The sequence below is a fragment of the Melozone crissalis genome, unplaced genomic scaffold (assembly GCF_028551555.1).
Source record: "Melozone crissalis strain CALT ecotype California unplaced genomic scaffold, PUWL_Pcris_2 ptg000018l_1, whole genome shotgun sequence".
NCBI lineage: Eukaryota > Metazoa > Chordata > Aves > Passeriformes > Passerellidae > Melozone > Melozone crissalis.
The window spans coordinates 21,169,782-21,197,308 of NW_026535796.1; the positions used below are offsets into that span (position 1 = coordinate 21,169,782).

The 27,527-nt window shown below is 39.8% G+C and overlaps 1 protein-coding gene across 2 annotated transcripts in view; it reads left to right on the forward strand.

Moving 5' to 3' along the window:
* The first annotated feature begins 6,202 nt into the window (after positions 1 to 6,202).
* Positions 6,203 to 27,527, forward strand: part of MIDEAS (mitotic deacetylase associated SANT domain protein) — a 49,952-nt gene continuing 28,627 nt past the window's right edge. The window contains exon 1 of one of the 2 annotated variants that reach the window (XM_054275441.1): positions 6,203 to 6,275. The gene's annotated coding sequence lies outside the window, so the exon portion shown is untranslated. Of the gene's footprint in view, positions 6,276 to 6,622; positions 6,706 to 27,527 lie in introns of those variants that run through there. The other variant, XM_054275442.1, reaches the window with a different exon arrangement.

The window sequence follows — 27,527 nt, forward strand, 5'->3', positions numbered from 1 at the left end:
GTGTCAAATGATTTGAAATGGGCTTCGAGATTGCTGCTTGTAATATATGAGCTACTGAAGCTCAGAAGGATTTCCTAGCTGATGTTCTCTGTAAGAGATGACTTTGAGGATGTTCTTCTATATATGCACATACATACATAGATATATAAATCTTGCACATATAAATAATACATAACACAATTATTCCAGAATCCTGCAAATATTTACACACAATGCACCATTAGTTATTACCAGTTACTTGATGTCAATGAGGCAGATCTTATTTTTCTTTTATTAAATAACCTATTGATAGAATTAAATAACTTCTGCATGCTTCAATAAGAAATTGGTCCACTCAGAGTATTAAAGAAACAGCCTGTATTATTGTCTGTAATACTAATTCCTAGTAAATAACATCAATGTTATACAAAGAGAGAAAAAAAATCACATCTTATTGTTTTGAATTCCAGCCTTTATTTCTGTTATTACATTAAATTCAACCAAGCTGTGAATATTACTTTACAGTACATGCTGTCACTATGTCTTTTCTTGTTCATTTGTTGTTGTTAGGACTCTGAGTGCCTCTGCGTGGGCTTGAAGCCAGCTTAAAGAAAGCACAGCTGGTTATCTTGGGGAAGGAGAGACAGAAGAAGCTTTGGTGGAAGGTACTTGCCAAAAGAGCTATGTTGCAGCTGCACTGCAGTCATTCCTGTTCCCAGCACTTGATCTTCGCCCCAAACTGTGAACTTTTCTACCCCTTAACTTCAGCCTGACTTCATCCCATGAACTGATTATAGCATTTAAAAAAAAAAAAGTATTAGGATTAAAAATTTACATATGCCTACCAGTTCTTGATATTTCTTGCCTACCATGTTTTTCAGGAGTATTTCCACTGATCTGAAGTATTCTTGATCTTGTTGAGAGCTACTAGACCATGGACTTTTCCAAGGTAGTAGCATTATTATTTATGTCACCTAAATTATGATGATAAATAGTTAAATAAAGCTAAAGAATTTATGGTGCTTTACATTTTCAGAGTTCTAATATACATATATTCATCAGTTCATTTTCTAATTACTCCTTTCACACAGTATGTAAGACAATACAATCAATAAATATTTTAAAAAGAATCTGAGGCAGCTTTTTAAAAAGTCTTTTTGTTGTTGTTAGTTTTTTTTTAATATCATCCTCCTTAAGGTAACTTGAACCCAATTTTCAGAAGGACTTGTGTCACTTTTCAATTGAGCAGCAAGAAGCACTTGGTGTCCTATTGTTGTATGTGTAGATTGGTGACACTTTGGTGATGGAGCATGTTGAAATTTAGTACCATCTGCATATTGAGCTCCTAAAATACAGGAACAGTATAGTGTGACAGAAGAGTTTACATGTGGACTTGAGCATTTGGAACTAACCAGAGCCCAGCTATTCAACCTCCATGTGGCCTTCAGCTCACCACTTAGCTTCTTCAAATACTGTATTTTTCTCAATTTTAGTGAACAATGTTACCACAGACTACTGTTTGTAAAACAAACAAACAAATAATGTGGCATTCTGGGAAAAGTGAGAGTAAATGCAGAAAGACTACAAAGTCTTTTTAAAGCTACACAAACTAGCAAAATTAGGAAGAAAGGGTCAACAGTCCTGGTTTTCAGGTTGCCATAAAATTTGGTACTTCATAGATTCCCACACTGTCTTTCCCACCATGGCATCTGAGCTTCTTTCAGTAGTGTTTAAGCAATGTGAATAACTTTGTTTTACATGTGGTTTCTTCTCTAAACCACAGGGTCCCTCCCTTTCCCTCATGTAACAAGGTTTCCTCCTGGTTCTCAGGGATCCAGGTCATGACACACTGTGTGTGTATACATATGTATTTACACATGCATGCTCTATAAAAACATGTATTTTCTCCCCAGGTAGATCAAAGAAGCTGACTCTTGCTAAAATCTAGCTTGAATTAAGTAGTAAATTAATTTTAATTTTAAACTCAGATATTAAGAGTAAAATAGAGGCACAAGGGTGGGTTTTTTTTTCTTTTTGAAAACTCATTTAAATAGGCCGGACCCCTTCTTTCCAAACATTCTATCTATCTGCATCAAATTTCCCAAGAGAAGTTGTGCCCTAGCATAATATTTCAAACTTGAGTGATTAATTCTGACAAAGACGGGAAACATACATTGGTATTGGAGAAACTAACATTTCTCTGTAGTATAAAGTAATTAGTCTTGTATAAAAACCATTTTTATGAACATTTTCTCCTGTAATAGTGCTGGGAAATGGTGACTATAAGGGAATGGCTTTATTTGTAATTAGACTGATGCTCTTCTAAATTCCTCAAAACCTCAAAACTAAAGCCCAACAAATCTGAAACAGATACAATCTTATATTTCCTATGAGACATTTTCAAACTATCTGACTGTCATTTAATTAAGTCTCTTTTTATGTGAGTTAAAAGGATTTGCTTCTTGAATTACAGTATCAGTCAAGTTGGAGGAGGTTCTGGGAGGTCACTAGTTCAGCCTCCTGCTCAAAGTGAGGGTCAGCCCTGAAATCAGATGGTGCTGCTCATTGCTTCATTATCCTCACTACTGGTTGAAATTACCACTGTTTCCATCAGCCTCTTCTTGCTGAGGACATCTGTTCCAGCCCCTGACCATCTTGACTTTCTACTGGCTCCAGTTTATTAACATCTTTTTTTATATGGGGATCCCCAAAACTGCACACAGTGTTCCAGGCACAGGCTACCAAATTATGAGTAAAGAGAAATAGTGCTTTCCCTTGAACCTAGCTCAGATTTTCTTTATACAGTCCAGGATGGTGTGAGCCTCCACTGCCGCTTGGCGTTTCTCCCACTGTCCACCAGGACCCCCAGATCTTACTCAGTGGCACTGAGTGTCCTGCCAGCCCCAGCCTGTGCAATGGCAGGTCAGTCTGGTCAAAGTGCAGGGCTTTGCTTTAGTCTGTGCTGAACTTCACATGGTCCCTGTCAGTCCATTCTGTGGCTTGTCTAGAGGCAGTCCTGCCTCTGAGCATTGAACATATTTACGGGATAAACACTGCAGCTATTAATTACTAGTTTATACTGAAATTAATATTTTTAAATAAAAATCACATCCTACTGAAATTTTAGAGGAAATTTCAGTGTGATTATAAGGTGGAAGCATTAAGCCTATTAGAATTTGAAACTCCTATTACAAAGGATGTAAATGCTTTTTTATTATTCATAGTGGTTAAGACCTTCATTTTATACCTAATTTCAGGGAGAACTAATGGCTCCATAATGTCTCCCATTATACTGGAGCACAAGTTCAGTTCCCGAGAATTACAAAGAGGACGGGGCCTCGGCTCTACTCTGACGCGGGGAAAAGAGTGCCACCTACTGAGCCTATGGCTCGGTTTTGCAAACTTAAGTATGCAAAGCATAGTCTTTAATCCAAATTCTGACTCAGTGCAATCCAGTAATGATATGAGTCGATGTTGTTACACTACGAGATGTGTCTGTACAAGCCAAAGAAAACTAAGATTTTATATACTGATAGCTAGGAGATCTTCCAATCTCCTTCAATGTAGTAACAAAATAATGACGTAACAGGGAATGTGTGTGTATTAAGTTCTGTCACAGTAAAGCTGATGGAAGTGCAGCCATCATGTTATCTCAGTATATGCTGAGAAAAGGAGAAAGAAAAACTTTTAGAAAGCATAGCAAATTCTGTTACTGAAAAGAAGAAAATTATGATGGCTGGCTCTGGAGAAGATGTAAGGACCATGTAATGTGAGGAATGGAGAAACAATTGAAGAGTGTATAACTGTAAAATCCTTACAAAACACTTCATAAAACTTTTATTGCTCAGTAAGATAAACACTAACATACAGCTCTATAAACATCATGGTGTCTTTGAAGTGTTTCTTCTATTTTAGATCTATAAACTAGTTGGTGTACCTACCTGCTTGCTTGTTTTTGTTCTCATCCCATTTGGTGTGTTTAGGAAATAGAGTCATCCTTTCCTATAGATTTTGCATCTTACAGTGTGTTTCAGCTTTGTCCTTGTGGTTACTATGTTGTCTTTGGCTCAGCAGGATTCCTATCTGCCTGACCTGTTACTTAGGAAGGAACTATCAAACCCAACAAGTTAAAATATCTCCTAGAGCAGGGTAGAAAGCACACTCCCTGTTCTGCGCAATGTTCGCTTCTGCAGCCGGATGATGACGTTTCTGCTTGTCTGCTGCTTTTATGTGATTAAGTGTTGTGAAACACAAGATGCTGCTCATCATTTTGCTCCCAGCCTCCAAACAGGTGAAGTACAACATGCATTTGTTCTGTCTGGAACAAAGAGATACGCTTTGCTGTTAGAACATGATTTAAAATCATAGAAGATTGGTTTATTTTTGGTTGGGTTTGTTCTGGCCCCAGTGAAAGCTGACAGAAGTAATTTCAATCTCATCAATATCTGATGTGCTTCATGGGAGGCACCGATTGCCTAACATAAAGGAGAGGAAATAACTCCAGTTTATTGAATCTCTCATTTCAATCTTTATTAGAGCAAATGAAATTAATGAATTGTATGCCTTTGACTACAGCTAGTTATTATATGTTCAATAACTTATGTTTGCTTTACATGTTAGGTAATTTGTGAACATCTGGGAATATTCTTTCTGTATTGATTTAAATAGTTATTCCTGATTTAAATATTATTCCTGTCTATCATGAATTTGGAAGAGCAAATGTATTAATGATGCTATAGCAGAGTTTTCCTTGAAGGTCCTATTGAGACAGTGTTGCATCAAATGATACCTCTGGTTGTGAAAGAAAAAAAAACCTTTACCAGTAGTACCCGTGGCTACTATTTTGCTCTTCACCACCATGTGTCTCACTGTTATCCTCTGCACCATGACAGGAAAAGATTGGGTGTGGTAATTAGACTGCTGACCTGGGACTCATCAGAGTAACCTGGTTATGTGTCTGTAGTCATAGGCAAGTCACTTCTCTGGGCTCCTGTTTCTACACATCTTGAGCTTCCCTGGTAAAAAGTTCTGCAAGGAGCTATTGTGAAAGAAACATGAACTACAGTGAGCAGTGCAAAAATTACTTCTATATTTCAATCTATAAGGCTATACATGCTGGAAGGGAAACTGTCCTGCTGGTCTGAAAAAAAAAAAACAAACCCAAAATCCAGCAATGCTGCTTTGTGCACTGAATGATCTGAGCCTGGATGAAGGTAAACATGTGGCAACGTGCACATTGAAGAAAAATGTTTGGCATCTTCATGTTGCTTGACGTTTCACTGAATGTGAGTCTAATCTGTGAATGCTGTCTAAAGGTTATTTTATAATCTAGAAGTTTCACTGATTGTTAACAAACTCAAGTAGCAGAGCAGTCTACAGAGGGAGCAATGACAAAGCAGCTTCCTTATTTCCTGCCTTAGTACGGTAGAGTGGCGTGCCTGCATTTGTCAGCACACTGTGTTTTTGATTCTGGGACCAAGGCAGCAAAGGAAGCCATATTCCAGAAGAGGAGCTGGACATTTTTAGAAACCTCAGAAGTATGAGTTATTGTGAAAGTAAATTTCAGGTGTTGGTAAAACAGCCAACAATATAGACATGACCTGAGGATTTGCATTGGACTAACATCCTTTCTCCCTTCCTTCCCCCGCCCCCCCCCGACTTTTTCTTCAGAAAAAGTGAGAAAAGGGACCGAAAGGGGGAAACAGAAAAGCAGATGTTTTCCTTTGGTACAAGGGTTTCCTTAAAACCCAAAAGCTCTTTGTTTGCTTTTCTCTTCTTTTAGAGAGAAAGGACACGAAGCCTAATCTCGCTGAAGAGGCTGGCTCTGAACTCGGGACATCAAAGAGGCGCTTTCCGCCGGGTATTGGACACGGCAGTATTTTGCAGGGCTTGGCTTTCAAATCAATGCTGCAAACTCTCTGCCCGCCCCTCACTCGCTGGGGATTTCCTCTCCTTCGTCGCCAACAGCAGCGACAGCCAAGCGCAGAAGGTCAAGCCGCGATCTGTGGACAAGGGCAGGGGGCCCAGGCCCGTGGCGGGATGAGGCGCTGAGGGCCGCCGGGGAGCTGCGCCGCGGATGGAGGAGGAGGAAGGCGGGAGGAGGAGGAGGAGTTGAGGAGCCCGAGCCCGGGAGCCTCCCCGCTTACTGCACTAGGAAGTGACGCTTTCGCTGAGTCCCGGAGAGAAAGAAACAAAGTTTGTTTTTTTTCCCCCCCTCCTCCTTCTTCGCTCCCGCCCCCCTCTGCAAACAGCCGCTCCACGTTCCCCCGCGGCGCCCGCCGTGCCTGGCTGCGCAGGTGAGCCAGCACGTTCTCTTTCTTCCTTCTTCTGTTTTCCACGCGTTTGTGTTTTTTTTGGTTTTTTTTTTTTTTTTCAATTTGCACAATTTGCTTCCGTTTTCCTGCCATTTTGGAGAGGGGGTATCTTTCCTGGGGAGTTTCTTTTGGGGGTCGTGATGCGTGCTTTGTTTGTGGGTGCTGGGTGCAGGATGAGGAGCAGAAGTACCTGTGGAGGTGACGAGTGCGGCTGGCTCCGCGCCCGGGCCGCGCAGCCCCACGGGGCCGGGGCAGCGGCACTCCCGGCCCGCCTGCTGCGGGGGACCAGGCTCGGCTGCTGAGCCGCCGCCTCCTGACTTGTTACGTACCCTGAGTTGTTACGAGCGCTCCGGAGGGGTTTCTTCGCGGCTGCCTGGCTGCAGCACCGCTCTCAGGATGTGTCTGTGTCCGGGTGAGCTGCCTGCGGGTGGATTTTGGGGGGGTTGGCTGGGGTGCGGGAAGGTTCTCTTTGCTCGCGGCGTGTGCGGGGCCCCGGGTGCTGCGCGGGAGCCGCCGGGTCCCGGCCGCCGCCGAGCGCGCATCGTGGCCAGGGTCGGATCGCTCTGCTGGGCTTTACGCGGTGGAGGGGGGTGGGGAGGAATTTGTTAGATAATTTTTCAAAAATCCCGTGCTCCCAAGTGTACATCTCTTTTCTGGCAGCAACTGCAAAAGACCGATTCGTTGCAGTTTAGCAGTAAAAGCTGACAATACACCTACGCGCGTATGTGAGAGTCTTATATAATACTTACGGTTTTTTTTTTTTTTTAACAGGCGTAAGCAGGATTTATTTTTGGTTTGTAAAGTCTTGTGTGGTTGCAGCTTGCAGAATTAGTAAAATATTCTATTTGCTCAACAGAGATTTATTTTACATTCTTTTTAAAACATCCAATTTTTTAATAATTACTTGATTGCATTCCGGCTACGTGCTTTGAGCTTAGTGTAAAGGCCATCTGTACTGGAGCAAGCAGTTAAGGGAGGGGAAGAGAGAAAAAGAAATGTCCTAATGCAGAGACTATTAGGTTGTTTAGAGGGCGAGACTGCAGTTCCAGGCAGCAACAGCAGCAGCTTTATGACTGTGTGTAATTACAGAGTGATTGCATAGGACAGCATTGTTGGAACGAATACGTATACACAGGCTATTGTGCAAGATTCCTGTACCGAACAAAACCTAGTTTTGCATTGCAAATGCTAAAAAGAAAATGTGTTCTGCACTGAACTGCCACGTTCCTCTTAGACTGACTTCATAGAACTAGAAGAGGAAGGTAGGAGAAGTGGAGTGAGGCTGATCGTAGAAATCACAGATCTGAAATACTCAGCAATAACGCCGCTAGTAGTTTCTGAAATCACAGCAGACAGAAATTGAAAGCTCATTGAATCTGCGGGTTCATGTTTCTAAAGTGATTATATACAGGTGAAATCTACTCAGGTTTGCTACAGTCCTGCACATTTAGTATAATTCTTGCTCTGGTCAATTTTTTTGTGTGCTTGTGTGGGAAAAGGACCTATGTTAAAATAAGCAATTGCAGTTCGCCTAGCTGGCTTGGAAATGGAGAGAAGAGTATTGAGGAGAGTTTCTGGGGCTGCAAAAACTTAGAGCTTGAACGAACTACCAGACCACAGATTCGCTCAGAGCATGCTTTTTCAACTCTTATCTTAAAAGTTGCATCTGGTTCAGGGATCTTGGAGGCAGTGTTGGCTGTGGGATAGTATGAGGCACTGAGAAAGTGTGCCACTGACACTGTATTAGCAAGGCTTTTAACTAAGACTTTAAAGAACATCATAATAATGCCAAAGTTGTTGTGGGTACAACTTAAGTTTCCTAAGATTTGTTTTTCAGAAATTCTGGTCACGTGTTATTTTTATCAGCGATTATTTTATTCAGTTATTTTATCATTAGTTTTGAGAGTACTTGGAATTCATGACAGATCTGAACGATTTCAGATCTGGTGCTCAGAGACTGGCCTTTCTAATATCACAAACAATTTTCTGGAAGTGTTATCTTCAGCTATTATAGCTGATGTCTTAATAAAAGCCGCAAAGGCTTGTAAAGTATTTTGAGCACTGCAATGAAAATTACTATAAAAATGGAAAGTTTTTAAAAAATTTCTTGGTGTTCAACTAAAACATATTTTAGCTGAAGACACACATATTTCCTAGTTTCCTCAGGTTGTCAAGAAAGTGGTTAATGTAAAATATATGTAGCTTTGGTAATGAAGAATGAAGGCATCTTCTGACAGTGTTTTTTGTGTTTTGTTTGTTGGTTTGGTGGGTTTTTTTTTGTCATTTGACAAACGATCTTAGTGATCCTTCTGTAAGTTTATTGGAGCATTTTGTTTTAATAAAACATGAAAAAAATATGGTAATGCGTTCATTACTGTGATGTTCTACTTGTAGATTTTTCTTGAAATTGTATGTCATGTCTTGACTAAGTTGACAATCTGGATTTTTAACAGCAAAATTACCTCTGGAGTGGTTCTTAAAGATTTGATTTGATTCATTTGTGGCAGTGATACAAATAGTCATTCCTTATGCTAAGTCTTTTGGTTTTCATAACCTATGTGGTGGGAGAGAGTTTTTGGCTAGGATTCTTAGGGCATGTATACAAAGGAGTAGGTAACTTGCACGTCCTTGAGTTGTCCTGTGGTTCTCAGTGGAATTAGTCATAGATATATATACATTTGTGTGCATGCTAGCAAAACAAAGGTGTAGCTGTGCTAGCCTTTAACCCGTCCAGATGCATGCGAGTAGTGGTGATATGAAGCAATGAAGGCTGTAGCACAATGCAAGCCTTTCAAAAGCCTGCATAAATGCTCCAAATGTTAGTTTACATTTTTGCATTTTCACTCGTATGGTCACCTGTCAGTAGTGGCTGCGGAGCCACAGGAGATATTTTCAAACCTGTCATCCCTTTCATGACACTCTTCTGTCAAGCTGCTGATCAAGCCCTTAAGTTGCCCCTGACTTGAGGACATGCAGCCTGTCTTTGGAAATGGCCACCTTGGTGGTGCATGTGTGGAGGTGTGCCCAGGCACGTAAGGAGACAAGTGGGACTGCCATGAATCAGAGTGGAAGTCTACTAGCCTGTGGCCCTGTTTGCAAAAGTGTATATGTTTTCTATATGCTCAGTTCTTGAAGGATTTCTACTCAAGAAACTTACAGTTTTCTGTTGAGTTTAGGTAAACATTTAACAAACACTTTTTTTAACCTACTGATCAAATTGTGGAATAAGAATGTTGGAAAGAGCTGGGGGGGTTTTTTGTACCCTGTTTTTTGGGTTTTTTAAAAGGGGTCTTTTGTTTTGGTTTTTTTGTTTTTGTGTGGTTTTTTGTTGTTTTTTTTTGTTTGTTTGTTTGTTTTTTGTTTTGTTTTGTTTTTTGTTTTGTTTGGTTGGTTTTTTTGGGGTTTTTTTTTTGTCTGGAGCTTTGCATAAAATCTTAGTACTGGTTGCAGTAAATTACAGTTTATGGTAAAATTAAATGTAGTAAATATGAATGTTGTCTCCAGTGCAATTAGTTACATTCTAAGAGACATGAAGTGAGAAGTAAACCACTTTGAGTATTCATAGTGTGAAATGGGGAGGTGCGGGAGGCAGGGGCTCTGGTGGTGAGGTTTTGCAATACATGCCCAAAAAGCTGCAGGTTCTGGCACGAGCAAACCAAGGCTCATGAGTCACATCCAAAGGGAAGAGTTGTCACTGAGCAATTTGTAAATAGGAGGGATGAACTGCTAGTTCAAGGAAATATCCTCAGGACCTTCCCTAATAATTGCAAGTGTGGCAGAGAGCTTTATGTCAGACGGGAGTTGCTTGTACTTTGAATCACACGTTCCCCGGTGTGATTTGAGCCTTCAAACGAAGAAATCCTCGTTATGCATTACAGACGTCCCTGAAAGAGGTGGCTGGTCGGTCAGCAGTAATGTGAGTTTCTGTAGCTGCCTAGCAGCCCCTTGCATTCCGTGTGGAAGCTCCAGCAGCGCGCAGATGGCCTGTGTGTGTGTGCAGCAGGAGGCTGCTCGAGGGGCACTCACAAGGCTTTGCACAGCTTCTCTGCTGAGCGGTGCCCGGCTGCAGCCCTTGGTGCTCTGCTGGTCGACTCCAGTGACTGAAAAAGTTATGAGGGAGAGCTCTACTCTGCACGCCGGGAAAAAGTCTGAATACATGCATTTTGAATGCAGTCCGGGTATTTAGGAGCAACCATTCCAATGTGGATGCAGAGATAATCTTGGTAATTAATTCTTTGCTTTTCAGGCTCTCTTGATGCTATTTATTGTATTTTGTACAAGTGACAGCATCAAATAACAATGCTTAAGTTAATATAATTCATTAATCAATATATAATATGATGTACAGATATTCTTTGAAATGTACATACCCCAAAATTAATGTTCTTTTTATGTCCAAGTAAACGACTTGATTGCGCCTGGTTGAATTCATAGCTGGTGTTAATCAAGAAGTTGAGAACTGGGAAAAGCTATATTGGGAGGGTGTGGCCAGTGTGAGTTAATTTTTTGTTTGTTCTTAAAGACATTTTGAAAGGCTTACAGCAAAGCATAGAATAATGTTTTCCTTTTTACCCTTAATTAGTGAAAATTAAGGGTATAGTTTGACTTAGCATTGGTAAGAATTGTAAAAACTGTACAGTTTGACTTTAGCATTGGTAAGAATTAAAATAAGTTTAGTGCTATTAGTACCTGAAGTAGTAAACCAAAAAACGGTTCTGATATCTTTTTTACTAAATATGTTACTGATTCATAACATGTTCAGAGCTGGGATGTAAAGAGACACTAAGAAGAATCAAGTCAGTGTTCATGCTTTGTTTTTTCTTTGCTGCCTATTATCAGTTGCTTGGCTTTCCCTATCATAGCAGAGAGTACAGTACAATGATATATATTGGTACATCCTCCTGTCATTTATTTCAGGAAGACAAATTAAATGTTTGTGTATATTTATATGTACACACACTATTTGTTAATATACACGCACCTATCTCATTTTATAACTCAATTCCCCTGAGAACAAAAGTTTCTTTTCTTTGTGATGCTAGAGTAGTTTCAGAAGTTTTGTTTGGTTTGGTTTTTTTTAAACCATGCGGAAGTTTTTCATTTGACTATTTGTATACTATTATTTTAACCTTGAATATAATGCTGTATTTTGGAGTTTTTCTTCATTTCTTCTCTTTGATAATGTTGTTTTTGTTATTTCTAGAGTAATGGTGATCAAAATATGCATGAATTATAACTGCAAGTTTTGTTCTTGGCAATTTCTTTATTTTCTTTTTTGAAGGGCTTGTAACTAATAGGACTTTTTGAAATACTGGTTTGGTTTGGTTTGGTTTTGCAGCCTGTCTGTGGTACAGAGTTCTAGAGTTCCATCAGAGTTCCACCAGAGCTGGAAATCTGGTGGATTTCCAGCTATCAGAGTGGCTGCTTCCCTTCAGCAAGGACAAACCAGAGCCTGTTGTTCTCTGGAGCTGCATGCTGTGGGGCAGTCAGCCTGCTGAAATGCTTGTCACCTTGTCTGCGCTGTGCATCGTAATGAGGTCCAAAGTTGAAATAGTCCCAGAAGTCTGAACAATCTCCAAGTAGCCTTGTTATGGCATAGTTCATAGGTAAAAGTGCATTTTTGTTTGGATCCCAAGTTTCATGAGGATGTTGCAAGATTTCAAACTTGACTTAATCACATATGCTGAGGTGCGGCCTTACCTGCTATGCCTGTGTACACCTGGGACTCCGTGAGCATTTCCTTTTCAACTCTTGCATATGTCACCTGGTTATTTGTCAAGAATTGGATTCTTGTTTACAGTTTTATAATATCCTTAACAATACTTTTGGGAGTTTAAACTGTTTTGATTTCAGGCTTTTATTTCTCCCTACATAATGGATTCTTTCATGCACTTCCTGAAAGGAGAGTTTGCTGTGTTTGTGGGAAATTACTGCACTTGGGTGGAGAAGAATTGAGCAAAGTATTTTCCTATTTAAATTTGATTTTATACCATTTGAAAACAAAATCCCAGCACTGCCAAATTCCTGGTGGTAGGAGAGAGAGCCACAGTTCTAAGACTGCTTTAGGAGATTTCAATGATGACAGCTTAGGATCCCAGATACTCACATATGTGAAACTGGCAGGGAAATCTGACTGCCCCTATGATTTAGTTTGATTTCATGACTTGGACAATTCTGAGTTGAATTATTCTCTTTGAATCTTTTGTGATAAACTCTAGATGTTATCCTGCATGAGACACGCTATATACTGGGGACAGATATAGTATCCATAATATTTAATTAATAAAAGATATATTATTTGTATTTTTTCATGGAAAGCTATTGTATTTTCAAATCTTTATAAAATATAAGTGTATATATAAGTAAATAATGTGGACTTTCCAAACAATATTTGTTTAAATTAACATGTTTTAAGGGATGTTGAGATGCCTCTGGAGAAGAAAAAGAGTATATTAAAAACAAAAGCTAGACTTCTGTCATACTAGTGAAGCATTACTGTACCCTTAGACATTCTGGTTATTAGGGGCTTAAGCTGCCCTTCTTGAATAACTAGAAAGTGTTTGCATGTAAAGAGTGTGATTCTAAGTAAGCAGTTGTGCAAAATGTTGTGTTTGATTATCAGACTCACTTTTTTCTGATTTAATTTCAGCATTGAAGTAGTCTTTTGTTATCGTGATTTTCTAAATACATTTAAGAGTCAAAAGGATATTTAAGACATTTCTTTCCCTTTGAAGTATGGGAACTGCTTTCCTGTTGAAGTATGGGACTCCTTGGTTTAGTCCTTTTTCTTTGGCAAAAATGAAATATTTCAGGTATGGTACTAGATGACTTATATTGCTATTGCAGCTTTCTTTCTGCAGAAAATGTACTATAAATGTTTCTGTAGAAAAATCTGATCTGTGATAAAAAGGCCTTTTAGTACCTAAGAAGATACAAAAAGAATGTGAGGCTCCTTATAAACAATGTATTTTAATTTTAAATTTGAAATGTAAAGAATAAACATTTGAGTAACTGAGGAATTAAAAATCTGAGAAGTGTGATATAGCTGATACTATACTTGGAGTTTCCACTTGTTAACAGTGAATAAGGGGCTGCCCTGCAAGAAGCTTTATTGATGTCAATGATGATATTTTTCTATTAAAAGATGAACAAAGCTATCTGGGCTTTTTAAAAATTTATAATATAAATAAACCTAGTTACCTTACCTTTCGAGAGGCAATTAAAATGCAGAGAGCTTTGTTAGCAAAAGAAATGCAGATCTGAAGCCTTGGATTTGTAAAATTTTTTTCTGCAACTGGAAGAGCTTTTTAATAATAATAGTAATGACTACTGATAAGAATTGTACACTGGAAAATTCAGTTTCCTTGTTCAGAGAATCTCTTGTGGCATTTTAAAATGAATTAGCCTGCCTGTGCTCACAAATATGCCATGATGCAGGTCTTAGTTTGTTTGTCTGAGAGTGGCATAACCATGTATTTGCTGAGCAAATTCTTAAGCACAGGAGACAGATGAAGGTGGGGTGGACTGGTCCTAAAGCAAATGCATTTCTAACACAGAGGCAACAGAGCAAGGCCAGAGACCCTGCATTGTCCTCCAGCTTGCACTGCTGCTTTTTAGCCACTTTATGGATTTCTTTGCTAGGCACCTCTGTCAGAGGTATCATTAGGCAAGTATGAGAGCAAGGGCAGTGGCCCAAATACTTGTCAACACCAGCAACTGCTTGACCACATATACATGGATATTTAGTTAAAGGGACAGTGTATTTGATACTTGAAGTTGATGTTAAAACATCCATGCTGGCAAGATGCTGCTGCTTCTGTGCTGACTAAAGTGATGTTGAAAAGGCTTTTACTTTTTTCTTAACAGAAGTGTTTCTTTTTCCCCAGTGGTGATAAATCAATAGTCTGTTCCAATCCTGATCAGCAATATTCTATTGTTATAGTACCATAAATTTCTTGTTGATATTTGTGGAAGAATGACATTTAGATGAAAGAGCAAAACACCTTGTTTTTAAAAGACGACCCACAAACCAACATTCTTATGCTCACACAAATAAAAAAGTGCCAATATAGGAAGATATTGAGGTTTAGAAATGCTTAATGTTTCCTTCATGCGAGATATTGGTATTTAAACTGTATTCGGAATTTTGATCTCAAATTGTAAATGCTTACTTCAGCCTGTATAGTTCCATAATAGCATGCTCCAAGGACCATGTGACAAAAGCAAACAAGAAAACTCAGTGGTTCACATGTTACTCAGCTGAAAAGCAGAGATGGCACTAATGTTTGCAGCAACCCTTTGGTGTCAGATACAGAAAGATGATTTCTTATGAACCAAAAATAAAATCCAGTTTTCTATATTCTCTTGAGTTTGAGGTCTGCTGAAGAGGGATTTTGAGTATAATTCAAACCTGTATAAGATGTTTTTCTTCTGCTCTTCTGTCAAGGTTTGGGAATGGTACTCCCCAGTCTAGTGCCCCCATACTCCAAACCACACATCGGTTCTGTCTTTTCTCCTCCTCTCCCCCTTTGATGGGCTGAAGAGGAAAATTGGAGGCACAAAAGGCAAAGATCATGGGTTGAGCTAAGAACACTTTACTGGAAACAGCAGTGAGATAAGAAAAGGTGCAGTAGCAGCAATAAAATAGCTGATGGCTCTGCCACATTTCCTCACCTCAAGGAAATCTACAATTTGAGCAATCACCCTTTTCCCTAGAAGAATGTCCCTTTCCTCCATCCCAGCAATGACATGAGATGGTGTAGAGTAACCTCGATGACCTGGCTGTGCCCCTCATGTCTGCTACAAAAAATAACCCTGTGCTGGCTGGAACCAGGATATCTTCATGTCATGAGCATTAATGAAAAAGACTGCACCTGATCTCAGGCTGCATAGAAAGTTCTACTTATGTTTTCTGAGGCAATATGGTTTTACTGAGGGTTTGTACCACTTTGGTTTGAATAATATGCTACAAAGGTGCAGGATACACCTAGACGTTTGGAAAGCTAAGCAATCTATAAGGGTCCCTTTTGTCAAAAGTAAATTTGAGGATCTCATTTGCCAGTGGAAATTGCAATGCTCTGATAGGGTCTGTACCAGCAGTTCTTACAGAGATCTGCTTCAGGAGCATAGCCTGGAAATTGAAGGTAGGGGAGCTTTCTAACATTAATTGGGTTAAAATATTTCAGAAGTCACATCCATAGTCTTCCCAAGAAGGCAATGGCTTTCCATTGTCTTTTAAAATCTGAAGTAAAATCTTGCTCTTAATCTCTTTTAGTAGCCTGAAGTGCTTTTATTGTTTTTTCAGTGGTGTCCCACCCTTAAAGGGAAATGATGATTTATGATTTCATTGAGTCCTTTATTCATACTTAGACTCAACAAGCTGCTTATAAGGAAACTAAAATGGGCAGCAATAAGGAACAGGTGCCCTGAGCTTAGAACAAGTCATGCTCTTTGCCCTCATGCAGAAGAGCATTAGGTTTTCCAGTTGTGGAGTTTCCTGTATCTAATACACGAGTCTACACTTGCATCTACAAGCTGTTAGCTATAGGATAAGGAGGACTAAAGGCAGGCTGACCTGAAAGAGAAGACAACAAAATGCAATTCAGGAAGCATTTGTTTTCTGGTGCCGTGGGACATAACAAAATGTTTCCAGTCTGCTCCTTTTCTTGTACGCTCACAGCTAACAAGTACTTTACATCGTTTGTGCCGCGTTATCATCCTCGTTTAAAGGTGAGGTAATCGCCTTCAACTATGGCTACAAAGCCATACTCTCACCCAACACTTCAGTGGCATAACGTGAGTAGAAATGGAGATTCTGCCCCACACAGAGGAGTTGATTGATGGGCCCTCCTGATAGGGGAAGGTGTGGTATGTGAGTGTGAATTTGCATCTCTATGGTCGGGTGAATGTTTTGTCAGCAGCCTTTGTAGACGAGGCCAGACCCTCTCACACCTCCTTGAGAAGCAGATGACATCGCTGTGCAGAAATGGTTTTTGGCACCCTCTGTTTGCCTCCACCAGATAGAGGCACTTAAGCCCTGGGTGAAATAGCAATTTTTCATCGAATTGCAGATATATTATTGCCTATATGCATCTGCTATGAACCCTCTTGACTGGCTTTTTCCTGGACATTGTGATTAAAAGTCTGAATTTTAGTTCTCTGCTGAATCCTGTCATGTTACTTGGCTTTCAATCATGTCACTGAACAAAGTTATTATCTCCCTGGTTCTGAGCACTTAGGTGATTTCAGTCTGCCTCTTATGCAGAGCTGTTTCATACTTTTCTGTTTCTCAGTTGGGTAACTTTGGTAGTGTCACTGAAAAGATCAAAGATGGAAGAAAAGAAAGTAGTAGATCAACATTCTGCCTTGAAGCATGGGTTCAGGACATTTTTTACATCTCTCAGCTGCTCTGTTGTGGGGGTTTTTTATTGTGAAGATGAATAGAACTACTCAATTTTGCTACTTGCTATAAAGCATTTTAAAAAGACAGTTCTTTCTGAGTGACTTGTTTTATAAGAATACAGTTTGGAGGTGTAAAAATATTCTTTGTTCAGTGACAGCTCTAACAGAGTAACTGTAAGTGACAGAATTTGCTTGGGAAAGTGCTCTAGGTTAAGTGTAGGATGCCTGGCTGTTTACAAGTAACCATTGAAGTGATACCGTTTGTGTGGAGGCAATGTGAAAATCTATTGACATCTTTAGTTACTCAACTGGTTTATTTTTGGGAGCTCATGAATTGGCAGGACATACTGACCCTGTCTGGAGGGGAAAAGCATAATGACTTTGAATGTAAGAGACTTTCTGAATATTTTGTCAAGTTACTTACTAATATTTCTTTGCAGCAACTATCATGGAGGTTTTAACCTTTTGCTTTCCCAAACTCTGAACATTTTTGCTTATTGTTGATATATTTTAATGAAAATCTACTAGTCTGTCAAGACAAAATGGCTTATTGCATCCTACATTTGCATCCTAGATTTGAAGAGTGTGAAGTTTTCTTGCATGAAGAAGGGTGAAAAATACTTAGTTATAAGATTGCTTGTTTGTAACCCTTTGTCATATTAAACCTTCACTTGGAACAGCTATAGGTGGGATTCAGGATTGGTTGTGGATGCAGAAGGCCAAAGTGTAGGAAGGACAGGGCAGTCTTGCACACAGGTAGTTTTGGATTGTAAGGAGTTGAGAGAAGCTGTATTTATGTTAAAAAACACAGCTGTGTTTTTTGTGAAACTGATACTACTTTTGCTCTGTGTGACTAGAAAGGACCAGCAGACAAAATCAAAAACTGACAGTAACAACTGCAAAGTGAACACTTTGCTCTTCCTATTATAAGGTTTCTGCTTGTGACTGATTTACACGTAACTATTACCCACTGTGCATAAGAAAATGAAAACAGGAAGGCTTTCTTGTAGTGTTCTCTTTGTAGCTACTACTTATGGTTCTGATTTGGAGAGCTGGTGCAAGGGTGCATGGAGTAAATAGGGAGTTTTCTTTTGGCTTTCAATATTCAGTGTTCTGACACCATCAGAAAATCTCAACTGCATTGTCAGATTAGTTGAAAACAATTTTGTTGCAGGAAATAAGTAACTTCAAAACATTTTGCTTGATGATACTTGCAGTCATCTTACTGAAAAATTAAAGTTGTGTTTGTAAATCTTAATTATTCCATATCCTTTATTCATTCACACAATTAACTTGAAGTCTCACACCAGCATTGCAAGATTTCTTCCAAATGCTGAATTGTGAAAGAGATGAGTTACCAATCACTTTGAAGGGAAAAAAACCACTGTTCTGACTTTTCTGTGTTACACAAGCAAAATTTAAAAGAAGCCCAACAGATGAAGAAATAAAATAAAGCATATATTAACACTTGGCAAGCTGACTGGACTCACTGAGACCATTTTGCTTGAAAGGTGTCTCCTTCATCATCTCTTTTTTTTAAGTAAATGGAGGTGGTGGTGAGGTTTTTGTGTTTTTTTGGGTGGGTTTTTCTGGTTTGGTGTTTTTTGACTGGTTGGTTTTTGGGGTTTTTTTTGTTTGTTTGTTTTATTTTTTTAAATATTAAAAGGGACATCTGGAAAACTCATGTGTCTGGAATGATGTCAGCTTATCTTTTCAGCAACAGCCCAGTCCCTTACTATTATTAAATACAATTGCTGGAAAAATTTGCCTTGAGGCAGGAATATTAATTTATTTTTGATGGTGTTTTTTTTCTGAAGTGTGTGTTGGGCATTAGTTTTAAACAGTTGGGTTTTTTTCTCCCTCAGTTCTATCAGTGCTACTATTCACCTTACTTTAATAAATTTTTGACTTTGTTATAAAGTTACATAATGAATAATTTTAGGACTTTCCTTCCAATGCAGAAGTTGAAAATGAAGCTGTGTATATTCATAGCTTGTAGAAATGCCAAATATATAAACAACAGAAGAGGCTGTATATTTAGAAAAAAAATATAAAAAAGAAAATTCCTCATTCACGACCTAAATGAAAGGAGTGTATTGCAGAGTGCCTTTCTGTGCAGGCCTCAGTGTCTCGGTGCTCGTGCTGCAGACACCTGCAGCCTGGCCGGCCTCTGCAGGGGGGGTCGGTGCCCGGCCGGCGCTGGGCCCTCCCTTGCTGCAGGTGGGGCCGGGCTGTGCAGGGGGCTCAGTGCCCGGCCGGCGCTGGGGCCTCCCTTGCTGGAGGTGGGGCCGGGCTGTGCAGGGGGCTCAGTGCCCGGCCGGCGCTGGGGCCTCCCTTGCTGGAGATGGGATCGGGCTGTGCAGGGGGCTCAGTGCCCGGCTGGCGCTGGGCCCTCCCTTGCTGCAGGTGGGGCCGGGCTGTGCAGGGCGCTCAGTGCCCGGCTGGCGCTGGGCCCTCCCTTGCTGGAGGCGGGGCCGCGCCGTGCCGCAGCGGCGGGTCGGGGCCTGGCGGGCGGGCCGGGGCAGCTGCCGGGCGCCTCTCTGGGCTTCGTGACTTGCAGGGACGGAAAGCTGTGCTGCGGGGGCACACAGACCCTTTGAGAGATAATGTTTCTAAAGGCCATCAGCTCAGGCTCTTGCTCAGCAGCTGAGGCATTTCATTGGGAAATGCAACATCAGAAAAGCATGCTTTTAGACTCCAAGTGGCTTTGGAGCAGCTGTACTGGAGCAGCTAAATAAATACAACCCTCTATAAGAGGAAATAACTTTTCTAACAGATATATGCACAAATGGATTGTAATCATACTGAGCCCAGTGTTTGCTTGAGCAAGAGAGGAAACCTTTTAATAGCGATCTATAAATGGAAATTTGTGCTTACACCAGCTTCTTCTAGCAGCGATTGAAGAACGCTACTCCTGCCTAGTGGGAATGAGATAAGCATCTCAGGGAATTGGAAAAACTAGATGAGCTGGGGAGACACCGGCCAGGAGCTAAAATAGCAATGTATATTAAAATTTATTGGTGCCCAGGTGCCTGCAGAAGTGTCCGGGCAAAAGCAGTTCTTCTACAGCAGTGTGAGTGGGCCTGGGTACTGCGCTACTCAGTATGCTTGGAGAGAGCAGGGGAGCATAGCACTCCTGACAGGGGGAAACCCAGTGTTTTGCTACCTCCAAAATGCAGACAAATAAGATACTAAAACAAATTTAAAATTTGGAACATATTTAGTAATTACAGATGCAAGTCCTAATATATTTTATAATAATAAAGCAAAGCACTGAGCTGAAATCATATACAAACAGCACGTACCAGAGTTGCTGCTTCAGGAAGAAATTAAAATTGTAAAATAGTGGATCTAGTAAAAGTTCATCCCAGGTTTGGTTTTTTTTTTTTTTTTATTCATGAATGAGGGAGTTCTTTAATAAATACTTCAATGAAGTATTGTCCGTTTCTTAATATTCAAATTTTAAGATATTTAATGAAGAGAGAGTTGTTACTGGTGGGATTTTGCTTTAAAACAGCAGCTCCAAACTGAAAGCAGATTGATAGATTTAAGCACCAACCTGTGTATCTTAAAATAAATTGACGGCATATCCTGACAGACATGGTGCCAGTAATCCAGAGAAGGCCTTGGGGCCATGTGATGAAGTTGCGTGCTTTAAAGAGTAAAACGTGGCTTTAAGTTAATGCATACATTTGTAATTGTATGCCTGTATTTTTTTCTTGGGGGGAAAAAAAAAGTGGAGGGGTTCTTAAACTTTAGTGTGGGATGGAAGAGGTGGTCAAGGATTGCTTTTAAACACTGAGGTTTTCCAGAATGCCTGGGAAGGACATGGTGCTGCTTTTGTGGTGCACGTTCGCTGAGGTCTGTGCCGCCACAGATCTCTGGCAGGAGCTTCCTGTGCTGCACAGGCCAGTTTTCCACAAGCCTCAGCAAAGTTGGTCACTGTGGATTATTCTTTCCACATGTCGATTTTGTGCATGAAGCTACTTGAGGGAATTGAAGCCAAAATTCAGGAGTTGGAAGGTTAATTGTTTTCCTTGCCCTTTGTGTGTCTGTGTGTGCTATTTACTTGGAGAGAGAGGGAAGAGAGTGTTAACCAATCACAAGTATACATCTTCCGTTTCTTCCTGGAATTATGGTGGAAAATATTCCTAGGCTAGTTTAGTTTAACAGCCAAGTCACTCTCAGTAGTAGATACTGTTGTAAGTACACAGATTATTAGCAAGAAACACATCAGGACTTGGATTTTGTTGCTGAAGAATTATTTCTCCACAAGAAACAGGAAAAAAATGTGTCCATATTCAGCTGAGGAAATTTTTACTGATGCAGCTAGGCAAGCATAGTATATTTATTGCTGTGGTCTTTATTTTAAACCATTTTTTCAAGGACTGCCAAAAATGTCATTTTACCTACTTAAGCGTAAAAAAATACAAAATCGGCACTGTGGATGGCAATTTCCCTTTTTAACATTGGAGCCGCAGATACACTTATTTTAGAAGTTGACTAGAGAACTAGTGAAATGATACTGGGAGCTGAGGAGCTGACAGGTGGGGTATTTCCAGCTGCTGCTTTTAAAAACTTGAACTTTTAAATCCAATGTCTACTGAATGCTAAGGGAGCTTAGTGTATGAAAATTTTCAAATTATTTTAAACAATTTGCAATATTTGAAACTATGAGCAGTTTTCCCAGTGATACTGACAAAACTGGCACACAACATTCTCTCCATATATAAGAAAAAGGTGCTAATTTCTCTTTACATGCAAATATCTGTGCATAAAATTAAATACATATATATTTATTAACAACAGAAATAAGAAAAATGTTTTAGAAAACCTTTTTCAAGGAAGGGAAAATTCAATTTCTTCAAGGAAGGGAGCTAAGAACTGTAACAAAATTATAAACAACTTCTTTTTATTGGATGCAGTTTTTTATATGTCCAAATCTATCTTACTGTTACCAGGTAGGGTATAAGTAAAAAAATTGCATTTAAGAAATTATCAGTTATTAAAATATACCTTTAAAAAAAAGGAAGGTGACACACTAAGAAGTTATTATTGTGGCTCAATTGGATGGGTGGTTCATATCTTTTGGAACAGTTTGAACTGCCATGATGTCTTTGTGGAACTAAGTATGTTAACCTCTAAGACATCATATTCTAGAAAATGGACAAAATCTACTGGAAATGTAGGAGCAAGAGGAAAGGCATCTGGAGGGGCTGATACACTTGTGGTTTGAGGAGATTTTCTTCTTTCTGCTAGTTTTTTTGTCATCTCACCCTTTTCTCACTTGTTAGCTTCTTGTGTGTTGCGACACAAATGAGACCGAATGGAAACCAACCATCGTGCCTGACCTCAGTTGGAAGCGTGAATTCTTCAGCCCTGGGCCTCTGAAAATGCTGCTGAGGATGTAATCCCTGTCTCTGCACTGGTGCTACTGTGAAGCTTTATGCCAACACCAGGGTCACAAGTCTTGCAGAAAGTGAGCTGAAAACATCTGAAGAGTGTGGAAACCTTGCTTAAGCAGAGCCACTGGGTTCAGAAAGGTCTGCAGTAATACAAACTTAGCCTGCTACCTGCAGGATCTGTATATGTGTAAAAGCCATTCTTTTATTTAAACGTTTTTCCTGATGGTCTAATGTGCAGATAGCAATGAGTGTGAATTTCCTTCTGCTTTTTTGTTCATTTTTGTGGCTCTGACAGTGCTTTTATGACTCTAATTTGTCAGGTTTTGTCTGCAAGGGAAACTTTTGTGCAATGTTTAAGATTTTCGGTAAGAGAGAGAGAACAAAACCACAAGTAGAAGTGGTGCAAGACTTTGGAAGAGCATTGATTTAACTGTTTAACCTACTGTAATAGGTGAATGTCATCAATTATGTGCAAATCAGTACTTGCCCTTTTTTTTTTAAAAGTAATATTGTGACAGCATTCCTCATGCATAGCTCTCAAGGCTTAGTTCTGTTGCTGTTTTTTGTTTGTTTGTTTTCCCCCCTGTAAATAGCTGTGACAAGTACGTATCTTTTTATGTAGAGGGAAAAATGACACTGCCAATTTCATCTGTACTGTTTGCATTTAAAAAACTCTGGGTCCTATTTTATTTTTTTTTCTGTGAAACCTGACTATATTTCACAACCAAATGTGTGATTGTTCTGACCATGCCTTCTCCCTCTCAGCCCTTCAGTGACAGAAATCTGACATTTGCTGCTGCAGCTTAAAACAGTAGCCAAGGACCACGGTGCTCCCTGATTCTGGGGCCCTCAGAAGGGGCAGTGGGAGTAGTGGCAGAGCTCTTTCCACAGTCTGCTGAAAGGACCCTTGTTCCTGTAGTCCAGCTGCTGTGATGTGTGCTGTCCTCCTGCTAAAAATCAGTACAGGTTGCTCTTGTCCAGGTGAAACAGAACATTCAGTCACAGGGTTGAAGGAGTGGAAGATGCGGAAGCTGGTTCCCTGCACGAGTGAGCTCTGAACATGTGTGATATCTTTTGAATAAATACCTATCTTATTCCTTTAACACTATCTAGCCTCTGTTCTAGGTAGCCTCTCAAGGCATCACATGCAGTTACAATGCATCCATTCCCTGTGGGCCTGAAAGTTGTGTCTTATTTGTGGCATCTCAGATGTTGCAGTTGTAGGGAAAGAACAAAAATTCTTTTTTCTTGGAGTGGTGGTTGGGAATGTGATTGTGAAGATGGGAGGAATATGCATGTCGTGGTAGTTGCTAAAAACACTCTTACAGGCTTTTAGAGCCCCTTTTTTTGATTCTCTGAATCCAGATTGTGCTTATGGTGCTCATAAGCATAAATGCCCATAAGCGTCTGATGTAAACATATGAAAGCTTGTATCAGCGTTAATCAGCTAATAGGTATAAATAAATACCTTCCCTTCTTTGTCCATATATGATTTTGTAATTGCATGCAGGGAAGGAATTGGATGAGATTCTTCAGCATTTTTATCTAATTCTTAGGCAAAGTTAGTAACAATGTCATGACTGCACCTGAGTAGGTCTGCCTAGTATCCTGAATTTCTCTGTGTCCCCTAGACACCACGACAGCCAAGGTTCGCGTGTATGCACATAAGTCTTACAAATGACAACTCTAGTAAAAGCTAGCATGGTATTTTTAGATCCACAATAAACCTGCATTGACTGCTGTATGCTTATCTTGAGTTTATTAATATGCATGGCATACAGTCTCGTGGGCGGGCTGAAATAGGAAGAAATGTTTTGGAGAGGTTTCATGTGCACTTTAGCCAACCTTAGGATGGGATTTCAAACTGAGTAAGAGACTAAATATGATTGAAAGGATAGGCACTAACCTGAGATCAAGTTAGGTTATCTCATTTGTCCTAGACCTCTTCAGGCAAGTAATTTTGAAATCTCCCTCTCCCAGACTTAGCCGTCTTCAATAAAAAGGGAAAAATAGTAATTCAGTCCCTTAAAGAGACATTGCCAGAGTAAGTGCATTAAGAGTATACTCTTTATGCATTCTTTAATGCTGTTTTACTGTGATTATGAGGCCGTGCAGCCATGTAAAGTAGAAAATGCTGTAATTTGGTTTCTTTACTATAGCACAGGGAATGAAGCCATGGGCAATAAGAGCAGTACACCTGCCCAGTGTTGTCATTTTCTTTTAAAAAAAAGGAAGCCTAAAACCCCAGCCACCACAGATCATGCAAGTGGAAGAGCCCTTCTCCGTAGGCTGCAGTTCCAGGCAGAGCTTGAGGAGAGTGCGAAGGTGTTATGGAACACTGCATCTGTGGAGTATCAGAGATCCCTTCTATGACACTGACATGTATATTTTAATGCTAGAGCCTTTAATGTCTACAATTGAAATTTCATGTGCTTTAGAAGACTTTGTGACTTTTATATAAATTGCCTTAAAATTTGCCTCTGGATGGGGAGAGTTCTACAGCATACTTAAAAGGTAGTGTTCTGTAGTAGTTTCTGAATTCGGTATAAGTGTTCAAATGAAGATGCTTTACCTAAAATCTTGCAAATGCAGTCTGTAGACAAAATTGAGATAAAAGAAATGCAGAAGAATAACCTCATCTTGGCTGCCTTTTTGCTTTTGACTGCAAAATAGACTGCTTTGTCTCTCTTTGTGTACCTGGTAGAAATACAGCGTGTTGCAAGTGACACATGTTGTGAAGTTAAATAAATTGGTGTTGATATATTGCTTTAACTATTGCCAAGTATTATCTAAATGGTAATTGTTCCACTAACATGAAGTTTGTTCATGGACAAGTTCCTTCAACTACTTTCTGTAGGAGAAATTTGTCTGTGGTATGATGGTAGAATGTTTTTCTGCCTTGGTGGATTCCCAGATGGGGAAGAACTGTGTAACATTTGTTTCACAGTTGTCTCTCAGCCTGCTGATGAGAGATTGGATGTTCATTCTTATTGTTTGGAGATGTGTTGAAAATAGTAATGTCATCAGATGCTGTGGGACATAAGCTGGACCACTTGAATTAACCTACTTGAAATAAAGGAGTGCTATATACCTGGTGTGAAAAAATATTTTAGAATCCATTATCACAAAATCAGAATGGTTTGCTTTGGTTTGGACTTAAAGATCATCTCATTCCACCCCCCTGGCAAAGGGTGGAACACTTTGCTCAAGTCCATGTTGCTCAGAGCCCCATCCAAACTGGCATCAAACTGGATGACTAGATGCATTATGGATTGTAAAGGGGCATCAGTCTCAGAGTTTCTGTGGTGTGAGACAATCAGGTTAATGGAATCCATATACCTGAAGACATGATTAGTTCATTAGCCCTTCATTCTGAAGTGAAAACTATATAATATAAGAGAATTTTTTTTCCTTCATGCTTAGTGATTTCTTTTGTAGATGGTCAAGTGTTCAGTGCAGATGATCTTAACAGCTTTTCTAGTAAGTCTGATCTTCGAATTATTTATATCCTGACTTTTTTTTTCACAATTTGCAAGGACTTATTGTTCCTGTTAATAGCAATTTCATAGCCTGTATCTTTAGCAAATACAGCTGTTCAAAGTGTAATGTGGGATTATTGAATCAAAATGTTATGACTTCAATTAAAATATATTTATATTCGAGGACATGCAGAGTAAACTGTGCAAGTGCAGGATACTTCTGATCTCCTTAAAACTCATAGAATTCCATCTCCAGGTGGATTAATGCATAAATTTTAGTTTTTCTCATAGTATTGAACTTAATCATAGTGACCTCAACTTTGTTTTACTAACAGCTGAGTCTTTTGCTCAGTTAGCTTTGTAAGGATTCTTAATGGAGAACATTTTTCCTCATGCTGTTATCAAATAACTTATTTTCTTTCTAGTTATGAAGTACGGAATGAGTGGCACGTTTGGTTTCAGGTAGGTTTGTTGAGCTGAATCTTTAGGAAATTCCTGACTTTGCTCTGAGTCCATATGAGGCTGATGTCACTTATGCCCAATAGTGGAAGTGCTTTTATAATGCTAGTGAGGATACAAATAAGCCACTACAGAAATGGAAGCGCTTTGTATTTGATCCACTGTTGGTGCCAGCCATCTGCTCTTTCCTTCCTCCACTGAAATCCCTGTGGCTAAAAGGAGGAGATTGAGCAGGTGTCTGTCAGGTAACTGGCAGGGAGCTCTGAATCCAGAAACCTGGAGAGTGCTTTGATTTTTTAATTAAAGGTTAAGAAATCAGACTGCTCTAAGCCCGTGGAGTCTTAAAACCTTACTGTTTTCCACTGTGTGATGATCCTGCTTGCCCACATCTTTCAGTGTTCCTACTCCCAGTACTGGTGTGCATTTGCTTAGCTGCATTGCTGTAATGCCTGACAGCCCCAGTCATGGCCAAGAGCTTACTGTACCTTGTAACAGACCAGCACAATAAAGAGACCCTTTTATAGTCAACAGGAATTCCTAAAAGACGTAATTTTAGAAATTTGAACTGAAGCCCTGTCAGTGCTGTAAAAGACTGTGCTCAGTCAATACTGTCATCTGTTTGCTGCAAGTGTGTGGATGTGGGCAAGCCAAGGTCAGCACTGTTTCAGCTTAGATAACTGCTGATAAACAAAGATATTTCTGGGTCAAGTGAGATAGAGGCAGGCATGTGACAAAAGAGAACTATGTTATTGTGCGACTTTTTTCCTTCACTTTTTGTCTTATTCCCTCTTCTTTGGTTATCACTACCCTGATTGCATCATGTCTGAAATTAGACTTCTAAGCCCTTTGTGGAAGACTCTCCATCTAGGCAGTTAGTGGCTGTTGTTAAAGATAATACAATTTTTATGACCTCAAAATACTCCATTAATATCAACGTTTTTGGTTTCAAGTATTATTTTATGAAACAATTTGAAGTGGCTTGCTTAAGGTGTATGTCTGTAGCAGAGTTGGATACTGATCCCAGATCCCAGGGTTCTGCCTGTATGTGTAGTCTCAGCTACTGTCCAGCCAGACTTGGGTGAGTGATGATGCCTACTTGATGGTCTTAAGAATGTCTCTGCCAGGGGCTCAGGCTGAGGAATTGAGTACCTTTATATTTCTCATGAAGAAATCTCTGGGAGTGGAAAGTATCACTGTCTCTATGAACTTTCACCATTCTCTTCCTTAAGTTGTAGCCCGTTACCCCTTGCAGAGCCTGAAAGGAATCTGTAAAACACTCAGACTTTGTTGTTCTGTACACTGGATGTGTGTGCAAGCCTGTTTTTTTTTGCTGGAGTGCTGAAGAGGTTGAGATGGAAACAACTGAACCTGTAGCAATCTTTCCTGTTGCATTCAGTTGTGTTTTCTTCTCAGTGCTAAAGTGCATTCAGTTGTGTTTTCTTCTCAGTGCTAAAGTGCAGAGAGATATGGTCTGTCTCTGGGGTATGCAT